Raw genomic sequence first — 11,762 nt, 5'->3', positions numbered from 1 at the left:
TTATGAAGACATAAGGAGAGCGGTTGAGGTCCCTTGGGGTGTTCAGTGCAGAGCAGAGGAGCTGAGGGGAGCATGGCGGCTGCAGCTCTCACAGGGAGCGGAGGGGTAGCGCTGAGCTCTGCTCCGTGTGACAGCGATGCGGCCCGAGAGGACAGCATGGAGCTGTGTCGGGAGGGGCAGCTGCGGGATAGGGGCAGCGCTGCACCAGAGGGCGGTGGGCACGGAGCGGGCTGCCCAGAGCAGCGGGCACGGCGCTGAGTGCCGGAGTTGAAGGAGCGCTGGGACACTGCTCGTAGACATAGGGTTTGATTTTGGTAGGTGCTCCGTGGAGCCAGGGGATGGACTCGGTGATGACTGTGCGTCCCTTCCAACTTGGGATTTCTGTGGTTCTGTGAAATTCCCCTCCTCTCCCCCCCTCACCAAAGGGCTCGATTTTTACTTCTCGGCATACCGGCAAGGTGGCAGAAGCCAAGTTGTCCCCAGGGAGATGGATAAGCAGCTCACTAATTAACGTGGCGGGCACAAAGCAGCGCTGCAGGGCCAGGAGAGCCCTCTGTGCCGCGGAGCCCCCTCGGCGGGTGCCGGTGCCGGTGGGTCCCCACGGCTCTGCCGTTTCCCGCCAGTGGCGCAAGAGCCCGGCTCGGCCCCGAGGGCCGTCGGAGCGCAACAACAAGATAATGGCCCCTAATGCGCACCCTGGGCACGGATCGCACGCCGGCCGCTCCCTTCCTGTGCCACCGGCGCGGAGCCTGCCGCGGCGCGGCTCCCTCGGCGGGGAGGGACCGGGGCGGCCGGCGGTGGGCAGGGACGGCGGGAGGCGATCGCCTTAATAACACATACACCGCGGCGGGCGGCAACCGCCCCGTCCATGCCCGCAGAGAGACCGCCGCCCGCGCAGCGCTGCCCTCGCTGCCGCCCCGGCTCCGGCCGCCGGCGGGCGGGCACCCCCGCGCAGCCCCTCGCCTCCCGCCGCCGCGGCGCGGAGCTCGGCATGGCGCGGCGCGGCCGCTTCCAGCGCCTCTTCGGCCGCAGCGAGTCGGAGGAGTCGGAGCCCGAGGGGGCGACCGCCTCCCCCCGCCGCCGGCCCTCCGCCGCCGCGCCCAAGCGGCGCTCCGCGTTCCCCCAGTGGCGCCCGAAGAGGAAGGAGCCGCAGCCGCCCGCCCGCAGCACGCCGCCCGCCAGCCCACTCGGCCTCCCGGAGCCGCCGCCGCTGAGGTAAGAGCGTGCGGGAGGGCACGGCCGGGTGGTACCCACAGCAGTGCCCCCTCGACGGGAAGTGGTTCCCAGCAGGGCACGGCGAGCTCACGGCGCGGAGTTGATGCTGCTCCTAGCTGGGCAACGCCGTGTGCGCGCTGCGCGTTAAGCGGCCGCGTCGTTAGGTGGCTGAGCTCTCGGTGTTTGGCTCGGGCTGGGAAAACTGAGCTCTGTGAGTGGCTCTGTGTGGTTTTTGAAATGTGTGTGTAGTAGTTACACCGAAAACACCGGTGTTTGCCTGGCGCAGATGGGTGGACTTGACTGAAGCATGGGCTAATGATGCGTGTGTTTGGTAGTGGAGTGTAGCGCTGAAAACTTCAAATACCGAAGTATTTCATGATAGGAAAAAGGTTTATTTGTGTAGGAAAAGTACTGTGAAGTCTGATTTACAGAGCTACTAATCCAGGAAATCCTGGGTCTGATCATGCCGAGAGCAGGGCGCTGCTGCAGGTGACCTCAACCAGGAACGGGTCCCTCTTCCACCTCCCCAAAGACAGATAAATTGAATCCCGGTGCTCTGTCACCAGCAGAAGATCACAGCTCAGCTGGAGGGGAAGCCAGGTTGGCTCTGCACCCAGACCCAGGCTGCACAGGACCGTGCCCAGCTGGGCTTTGAAACCTTCAAGTGGAGAGCAGCCTCTCTAGGCAAGCTGCATTGCTGCTTATGTAAGGAAAAGTTTCTCCTGGTGTGAGGCTGGAACATCACTTCTCTCCCTTTTTGGCCTCTCCTCTGGCTCTGCCACACTGAGGAGCCTCCAGGCCCTTCTTGGAGACCCTCACCTGAGTGCTGGCAGGTGCTGCCTGAACAAGCTTCCCTCTTCTCAGGCTGCAGCAGCCCCGCTTCACAGCCTCCCCTCCCAGGGTAAGTGCTCCAGGCCATCAGCATCTTGAGGCCTCAAATGCTCCCCAGTTTATCATCTGCTTTGTGCTGAGGGGGCCCAGAACTGGTGTTGAGATGTGGTCGGGTGAATGATGATGAAAAGGAAGAGGTCTTTCATTGAGGTGCATCTTTAACTGCACTTGATCATCTTTAGAGAGTACAGGATGCTCTGTGTTGTTTTCTGCCACATGCATTTTTTGTTTTATAAATGGAAGGAATGAAGCCTTTAGTGCACAGACCAAAATACTCAATGTACTCTTTTTTTCATATTGAATATTACAGTAGCATTTTGGATATGGGACATTGTTTGAAGCATTTTGTTTTTATTACGTGAACAGTAGGCTGTAACATATGATTGGAAAAAATGCTATGTAGACCAAACAGAAGATTTTTAACAGCAATGATTTTGAAATATTGAGGTGCTTAGTAACTACAATGGAGATATAGTTTGGCATGTAACTAGTATGAACGCTGCCTGTTTGAAGACATTTATTTCAATGATGTTCCAACTCAATATCTGATGAGCTGCTTTGCTTTTCTTATGTCATTTTGTTTAGGTAGCCAATACTTTTCTTTGCTGTTAGGTTACTTACCTTGAAGAGCAGTAATCAATATGTCATAAAACATCTTAACATAAGAAGGCAAGCAAACAAATAGCTCAGCTCTTTAAACTTGAGGCTGCAAATTCTCATGCCTTGATGGAATTTGTGTTACACTACTTAAGTTCTTGAGTATCTCCAGATGAGCTCCTGTGGTCTGTTTTTCCAGCAAAAAACTACCTAGAATCTCTTTGCCAGAGGTAATAGTCACAACCTGAAGCCTCAAAACAGCTGAAGCTTAACTGGAAGAGAAGAATGGGAAAGAATGACAGTTGCCACCATACCTTAGGAAAATGCACTATTTAAAGAATCCAGATTTTACTTGGTCCCTTGAAAGTTGTGAAGGTTGTGTCTTCCCATCATCGGATAGACTACAGAGCTGACATGTTTTGGACACTGAATGATCTCCACCCAAATGCATCTTTAAAAACAAAGGTGATGACTTTAGTTTGAACTTCGAAGCAGGAAGCTGGGTACTGGAGGACAAAGAAGATTGTCAGTCTTTGGGGTGTGATTGTTTAGTGTGCTGCTACACTGTGATTCTGAAGCTTTTGGTATTTGATGGTCATGACTCGTTATTTCAGTCCAGCTATAAACTGGCTAATGCATAAATCACAGTAGTTAGGTTCTTTCCCAAAGCATGTCACCATCAAAACATTTTTGCAGCTTATTACTTCCTAAGTTTCAGGAAGCACAGTTGGTATTGAAACTGCTTGGACTGCTACCATCAGCAGTAGCCCGTCTTACTTCTGTGTGCTCCTCTCTCCTGATTAAATTCAGCTCAGCTCTTCTTCATCAACATACTAAATGTGAAGGCAAAGAAACCTCTATGACTCTTATTGTACAATGATTTCTCAGTGATGCAAACGTGAATTAGGATCAGTAAGCAAAAAAAGAAAAAAGACAAAAAGGCACAGAGAAACTTATACTGTCTGCATCCAAGGTTAGTCAGACTGTGGAATAATTAGATGTTATCTCAGAGAGGAACACACACATTCAGGAGATGGGTGAGGAAGTATGTTGCAAGCAGAGAAAGTGGTGCTGGACCATTTCCTTTCAGCTGCTCTTTGATTTCTATGTTAGAATAACTGAGGAAATAATGCTTCGCAGCCCACGCACAATGTCATGTTTTGCAGAAATATTAAGAATAAATGTTTCACCCTATTAAAAACAGAGCTCGTAATACCACAGAACATTAGTAGCTTGACTGATCGACAAGAAAAATTTGCAGGAAACTGAGTTGGCTGAATTAAATAGTAAAACAGGAACCGTCCATTCAGTGTACTTTGTGTATTTGTGTAACTTTACACTTCTGAATTGTATAGTTGAAAGAAAAACGGAACTGTTCACTTGTGCTTTTTGCAAGATTGAATGCGGATGTCTAGAAGAATTGTTTGTTGCATTTAATTTGTGGAAGATGAAACTAAAACGATCAGAAGGCTGGAGCACCTCTCCTACTGAAGAAAGGTTGAGGGATATGGGCCTGTTTAGCTTGGAGAAGAGAAGGTTCCAGCGTGACATCATTGTGGCCTTCCAGTACTTGAAGGGAGTGTGGAAACAGGAGGGGGAATGACTGTTTACATGGGTTGAACTAGATGGTCTTTGAGGTCTTTGTTAACCCAGGCCATTCTATGATTCTGTGAAGAAAATGAAAAAGGGTAATTACTTTTGCAGTATAATTCTTCGTAGTCTGTAATGCAAGCATAATGCCTTAAGAATACAGGTTTATTAGATTTGATTTGTACAGGAAAGAAGTTCTATTAAACTATCAAGATTAAAAAAGCAGAAGATTTTTGCTCAAAATTTTATCTACAGTATGACCCAATGAAGATACCATTCTTTATTAAGCAAATATGTATCTAGATAGGTACTAAGACAAGAGGAGTGGAATGCGGAAACATTCACTTGTTTTGTTAGCATTCATAAGAAATGAAAAATACTGTCCTGTGAAAACCTACCTAATGACATCTGTGCCAAGGAGGCAGCAGTCCGCCTTTCCTGCTTGAGTTAGCATGGACTGCTGTTCCTGTACTGCTGGTTTTACAGTGTTGGTGGCTGTCAAAACACCCGTGTGAAGAGGAGTGCTCTCCTTTTCATTTTCTCATATTAGAAATCAAACGATAGTCTGAAAAATTGGTAACAGCAAGGATGTCAGTGCCCCTGCTGGCAGCCTGATTAGGTGGCAGAGAAAGATGATATCCTGGTGGAGAATGGGATCTTAATGCCGACTTCTGCTTCAGTAGAGTTGTTCACTTTCTTTTACCATTTGTTTTCCCTTAAATATAGAAAAAAATGATCTTAAAAAATGAAATGAGTCAGTGTACTCATGCCATTCAAAATAATCAGACTGAACGCAGATACATCCAGTTGGCATTTAATAATGCATGGCGTGCTAAAACTGTTATTAAATATTGAATGAACACCTATTCAGTGAACATTGTTTGTATAGATGTGGAAAAAAAGTTTTCATGTTCAACTCTTAAAGTTGCTGTAAGTTACTCCTTTGCTCCTTGTCATGTTCCCTTGTTCCTACAACTGTCTGTCCCATCTCTCCTTCCCTTTTTGTCCTCTTGAGTTTTGTACCAACCAGTTAAGCCTTCTTTCTCTAGCAGCTTCCTGCCTGCATTGAGCACACAGAAGAATACTTTATTGTACCTGAAATGGCCTCAGGACATAGGCAGGACAACATCTGTAGATAGAAGTAGTATCTGTAGATAAATTGTTGTAATCAGAAAAATTAGTCAAGCTTATTTTGGCATTGAGGATCCAAAGAAAATAATTATTTTGTTTGTTTAACATCCTTTCTTTGCTGAGGTTGCGGAAATACCATATTAGAAAAAACAGCAAGATGCTCTAAGTCTTTTCACGTGCTGATAAACAATGGCTTTATTCAAAAAAATGCAAAATCATTTTATTTAGAATGAAAGAAAACCTTTTTGAAAGGCCTGTAATTGTCTTAAGATGACATTTTGCATTATTTTTGGTAATACTAAATACCATAGGAGAGCCAAATCATTATGTTATTGAAACGGTGAATATAATTAGTTTGAGTTACTTCATGTACAAATACAAGATGGCATCCTTATCCTCTAATTTCAGCTATCTAAATCTGAACTAGCTGCTCTCTTTATAATCAAGGAGGACAAATAGGCATGTCTGGTGTGCAATTCATCTCACCCTAGGGCAAGCGTCTAAAGCAGGCTAACTGAATTGCAACTTAGATGGGCCAGTTTTAATTCACTGACTTTAAAATGCACTTGAAGGTCACCTGAAGCTCCAGCATCTCAAGCTGGACAGTGGGTGCCCTTTGTGTTACATGGTGAGGAGGAATCCACAAACTGATACCTTCATGCAGAATGTTACACTGCAAAGTCATGAACTTCAAAGTCTATGTCCTCATCTTTTGCATGCACCTTCTTTGCTCGTAAGCAATCTCCTACTGAAGATGCTTTTTTTTTTTTTCCCACAGAATTTCTGTGTTTTCTGTTGATTGTAGTTAAGAGTTTTCGAGTTTCTTTAAGGAACTGGGGTTGATACCTGCTTGTGCTGTATTTCTTCGGCAAAGCTTGGCAAATTGTGGGTTAGTCGTGAGAACAAACCTTTCATAGATGGCTATGGAGAGAGAACAGGGGAAGCCGGAGAGAAGGGAGAGGGAACTCCTCGACCTAGGATCTGTTTTGCAGAATTATAGCCAAAATGGCAATGCTTAGGAACTGCTGTGTCTGCTGGAAACATAACCTTCTAGTGGGAAGGATGGGAAACTATTAAGAGTAGGCAGCTCTTCCTTTAGCAGCTTGCATTTTAAAATAAAAACATGAAGAGCTGTTCTATCTCAGATCTTCCCATGCAAGGGAAAATCCCTTCTCTTTAGCTTTCAAAACAAACATTAAAAAAAATTAACGGCTTGCCTACATATAATGTTATCAGATAACAGTGTATCTTTGTACATACTATTCCTATATTAGTCACTTCTTACACCTTGCAGACTTTCTGTTGTACAGTTTTCCTTCTCACGCTTGTTTGTTCATGCAGCCACTTACTGTGAGCTAACTCAGTCATCAAATATTTCATCACTCAGTGCTCCTCAAAACAAGAAGGGAAAGACAGGCGAAGGCAGATCAATACAAGGGGTTATTATTTTCCTACAGTGTCTTCTGAAAAAAAAAATGTCATTGTATTTAATTTATTTAAAGAAATTCAGTTATCATCTTGTCCAAATACTTCAGTCCCACATCTGGAAAAATGTCATTTTTCATGAGCCTAGCTTTGGAGCTCTACTTGGAAATTCTGAAATGAAAATGAAATATATTGGTTTGATAAAAGAGAACCTTTGGGTAAGTGAATCCTTTTAGTCATCTAGGACATCTGTTTAAAGGAGTGTCTGAATTATGAACATTTGCAAAACAGACGTTTGATGGATTTTCTGATCCTATGTTTCAAGTAGACCTGAAGACCAGAAGCACAACTGCTGTTTTGATAACATATTCTGTTTTTCCTCGCTAGCTATTCCTTATGTTAACTATGGTGCTCCTTCTACTGTCAGAGAAAACTCTGTAAGTGCCTTGAGACCTTTATTCAGACTGAGGGGCCATAGTGCATCCTAGAACTGACCTTTTATAGTTGCTGTTTCATTGTGGTAAGCTACTGTTAGATTGTCTAGTGTTGTTGAGAGAAGGCTGTGCATGAGGAATGCAGTGTCCACAAGACAGAACAGGATCAGGCTGTAATTAGCCAAACAGAAATAGATTATGCTGCATGGCCTGGTGGAAACCATCATTCTCCTTTTGTCTCTTGCACTGTGGCCAGGAGCAGGTGGCACAGTACAGGCACTCAGGCCCATGCAAAGTTACAGGTGACTTCTAATTAACACTGAGGCAGAGAGAACCTCTAGCGGAAGCATTTGTGTTAGCTGTGAGAGAGACTGCTTTTTAGGAAGTGGGGCGTTTTATGTTTCCTCTTGATGGGAAACTAACAGAATGCTCTCCTCATTTTCTGATAAATACAAAATAGATTAAGTTAGAAGAAACCTCTGGAGCTCATCTTGCCCACCTCTTATGAGAGCAGAGTCAACTTCAAGGTTAGCTTGTGCTCTGAAGTTGAGTGGGATTGCTCAGGGCATTGTCTAGTCAAGAGTATGATATCTGCAGCTTACTCATGAAGGCTATGAATTTTTTTTCTTAATTCTAATCAAGATTTCTGTTTCCTGTGTCCATCTCCTCTTTGTCCCTGTCCACCTCCAAGGCAACATTGGCTCCTATTTGATAGGCAGTCTCTCTTCTTCCAGCTGCTCCTTGTGTTGCATGCCCCAGTACCTGAACATCTTCCTGGTCCTATACTCACTTCATTTTGTCAACACTTTTCTACTACTATAAATATGTAGACAGCCTGCACTGACACAAGGGCTGATAATGTCTGATGGCAGAGTAATGTGCAAACAATGGGCTTGCAGATACTGGCCACTGACAAATACAAGAGAATGCCGAGTCATTGTATACCTGTGGCTTTTGTGGGGTGTGTGTCTAGTTTCCTAGTCCTTGGCTCCCAGAAGGGCTTACTTGATCTGCTTGTTTGACTGTTTTGCTTTCTGTCATTTCAATTCCTTGAAATAATCAGCGTGGATTCCATGGTGGATGGCCCACAGAGCCAAGGAAGCACTCTGTGATGAGCAGTGCTGCCATTTCTCCTACCATTAGCTGAAAACCTTGTGCACTTCACAAATCATTTACTTATTAACCTGTAATTCTTCTGACAATACACGTCTCGAATTTTTGAACAATATAAGCACATTTGGCATAAACCCAAAGTGTATGATTACTATCAGAGAAAAATCCATACCAATCTGGTACAATCTTTTTCTCTAAGAAGAGTATTTTAATGATTCATTCATTATTATTGATTGCAGGTAAAGTACAAGTAATTCATACTGCATGGTGTAGGGGGACACCTACAGATACCTGCTGAAATACACCTATTGTCCTCTGCTGAATATCCTTCTGGCTTCCCCTGGCTATCTGCAAAAGCTGAAGCGAATGGGAGAGAAAATAGAAATGGAAATGAAACCTACACTGCTACTCTTCTTTCTATTCGATGAGTATTCCTGTGCGTGATGAGGAGAATTTGTTGCTTGGGTTTTTTTTCTAATTATTCAGTAATGTAGCATTGTAGATTCTTCAGTGGAACTGCAGGAAAAGAAAGCTTCCCTTCTGCTACGTTCAGTGTGGGATGTTATTCGTACCTGTACCTTGTAGGTTGCAAGAGGTGTGTGTGTGGTCTTCCTGGGTAAAAGTGACCTAGGAGCACATAGCTGTGGGCCTGTGCTTGTGTTATGCATTCCCAGTCCTGAGACCCCAAGGACAAGTGTGCAGTCACAGCACTGTGATGAATGATGTCTTCCAGCCCAGACCTGCTTTTCAGCTCGCTGTCTTGAACCTGGACACACTGAAAACACATCAGTCTGACCCCACCTCACAGACATATTCTGAGTTAACCTCATGTGATTCTTGTGATTTGAGACTGGATTCCTTAAGTTATTGAGTGGGAGGAAACCTTGTCTGTCTTCAGTTTAGACAAAAAAAAAAAAATTCTCACAGCTTTTGTCTGTGTTGTTAGTTTAGTGACTGATCCCCCCAGGCTTGTGCTGTGTTTATCAAATGCCTGGAATAATGGAGTCTCATTTTGACGGGCTTCTGTATGCAAATAGTGAGTAACAGCAGGAAAGACCAAAAAACTGTTGGCACCTTTCAAAAGCTCTGAAGGAATACATATCATCTGAAATTTCAGAATGGAATGCATTGGGCTTTATAGTCCTTGTGTAATTTAAAGGGCGTGTTTGAGGTGAAGAGATAATAAAGAGGCTGAGAGGCAGGCCATGAGAGTTCCATGAGGTGTATGGATGACAGTTGTGCAGATGGTAGGTCTGTAGGTGTGAGGTTGTCTGCCTGGTTCCCAATGAATAGCTTGATACCTGTTTCTGTCACACGTGCTGGAAACAGAATGTTCAGGACTTCAGGCTCTTACCCTCCGATATTTGGGATCAAACTTGCTTGTGTTTTCAGGAAAATGCTTTTTTATAGAAGGTGCTAACAGAAGCACATCACGGAGGTTGCTTCCCACATTTTTCCTCTGTTGGTAGTACTGTTAATCATGGAGCCTGCCTGGCATTTGGCACTATCTTACACTATGTATCTGTGTCTTGGAGCAACTGCTAATTGAACTAACTAGTTCTTTAATAACATTTAGATGATATCTTCTTTATTTGGGACAAATAGAAATCTTTCTAAACTCTTGAGTGAGTTATGTATTTCTATATATATATAGTATTTTTATATGAGATGAAAATATGAGTAAGCCAAATACTGTGGGAGACATTTCATGTTTTCACTATAATACACTAAGGGATGAAAAATAGGATAGAGATAAGACAGTACTCTCTCTGCTGGCTTGTTACAGTTAGTGTAATGAAAAAAGAAAAAAAAAAGACCTGAAGTGTAAATGCATTCTTTCTGTCAGGATACCTGACATCTCATCTTGACTCTTGAGAAGTATTTCTTAGTTCAAGCATATTTGTTTGAATGAAAGCCTAGTTTAGAAGATGTCTCACTTTTATAAGCCAAAGTTGAAAACAAGAGCCTTATGCTAAGCAACTTTTATGTGTATGCCAGTGTACCAAGACTGTCTGGTAAACCAGAAGGAAAAAGAAAATCAAACATTAGCATTTAAATTTATTCAGATGACCATCTTTACTGTTACACAGGTAGTCCCCCTTTTTTTTTTTTTTTCTGTAAAGACTTAATACGGTGTGATGGTAAGACTTCCAACTTGAAAACATGAACAACTAGTGACCTCGATTGTAAAAGTTTATTAGTTTGTGAAACAGTGTGGTAACTCAGCCTGGTGTATTTTTAGAAGTCCTCTGCGTCCTAAACGTATCTCGTTAAAATTGGACGTCTGTCTTTCCTTCCCACTTTGTCACACTGTTTCCAGACGCCGTGTGTGAGCCTGCCTGGAACTGGCACTGAGGAATGTCCTGCTGGCTGCTAAACCTGTGGGGCAGCATAGAGGGAGCAGGAATAGCTCCACGCCGGTACCCACATGCTGGTGGCACATTGCTTGGTGTGACTGCTGAGGAGGAACTGAACAGGAAGTGCCTGGCAAAATTTGGCAGCTTTAAATTCCCAAATTCCATCTCTCAGTGAGCAAGTTCAAGTATTGAGCGTAACAGTGCTTTTATGACACTGCAGTGTCACCTGATTTCACCGGTGTTTTGTGATGGGTATTTATGATTGAGTATTCTGGCAACTTTCTTTTATAAGTCTGAAATACAGTTAGCCCATGAGGGGTTCCTTTTACTGTTGGAGAGGGCCCTGAATGACCTCACTGCCAGTTCCCTGTTTTCTTTGTCCACTTTATCTTCCTAGATTTCTTCAGCAGTTGTTTTCTTTGCCATTAGTTTTCTTTCTTTTTTTTTTTTTACTAAATATGTTCACGGCAGTTCCTTAATAGCACCACGCTGTGACTAACTTGCTATCCTCTACACTGTTGTGTTGTTGATTTTTTCTAAAGAAAAGTCAACCCCTGTATTCCTGTTTGGACATGTCTCATCTTTTCTCAGTTAGATCAGAGTTACCTGCCAGCTTTTGGCAGATTTCCATGGTGTAATTATGTTAAACACTATTCCCCCCCATGTTGATGTCTACAGCAGTTCCTTCCTTGCTCTCATCTTCAAGCAAGTTCTTTACACTTGAAGAGTCCACATTTTGATAATCCATGGGTTTGTGGCTCGTAAGAATCATCAAGGTCCAGAAGTCGCTGCTCCCATTATTCCTTTTTACAGTCCATTGAATTCCTTCCAGTGACGGGTCTGAATGTGCTTTTCCAGTTGAAGCTGAACCCCCAGTCATTACCCTGGGATCTGTGCCAAAGCAACAGTGTGTTAACATATATTCATTCCTTCCCACACCTAGAAGTATCAGCTCTGGCTTTGTGCCATTGAAATTGCTGAATTGTTTGTGTCTAACATCTTCAATATT

General features: G+C 44.1%; 1 protein-coding gene across 1 annotated transcript in view; it reads left to right on the top strand.

Annotated features, from left to right (window-relative positions):
• The first annotated feature begins 1,143 nt into the window (after positions 1 to 1,143).
• CRYBG1 (crystallin beta-gamma domain containing 1) overlaps positions 1,144 to 11,762 on the top strand; it is a 91,158-nt gene continuing 80,539 nt past the window's right edge. The window contains exon 1 of the mRNA XM_065735383.1: positions 1,144 to 1,215. The gene's annotated coding sequence lies outside the window, so the exon portion shown is untranslated. The remainder of the gene's footprint in view (positions 1,216 to 11,762) is intronic.

This window comes from Cyrtonyx montezumae, unplaced genomic scaffold, assembly GCF_038088225.1.
Source record: "Cyrtonyx montezumae isolate F1298 unplaced genomic scaffold, pur_monq_1.0 scaffold_0, whole genome shotgun sequence".
Taxonomy (NCBI): domain Eukaryota; kingdom Metazoa; phylum Chordata; class Aves; order Galliformes; family Odontophoridae; genus Cyrtonyx; species Cyrtonyx montezumae.
The sequence above is the reverse complement of the archived record's forward strand: the minus strand, read 5'-3'. Positions and strand labels throughout refer to the sequence as shown.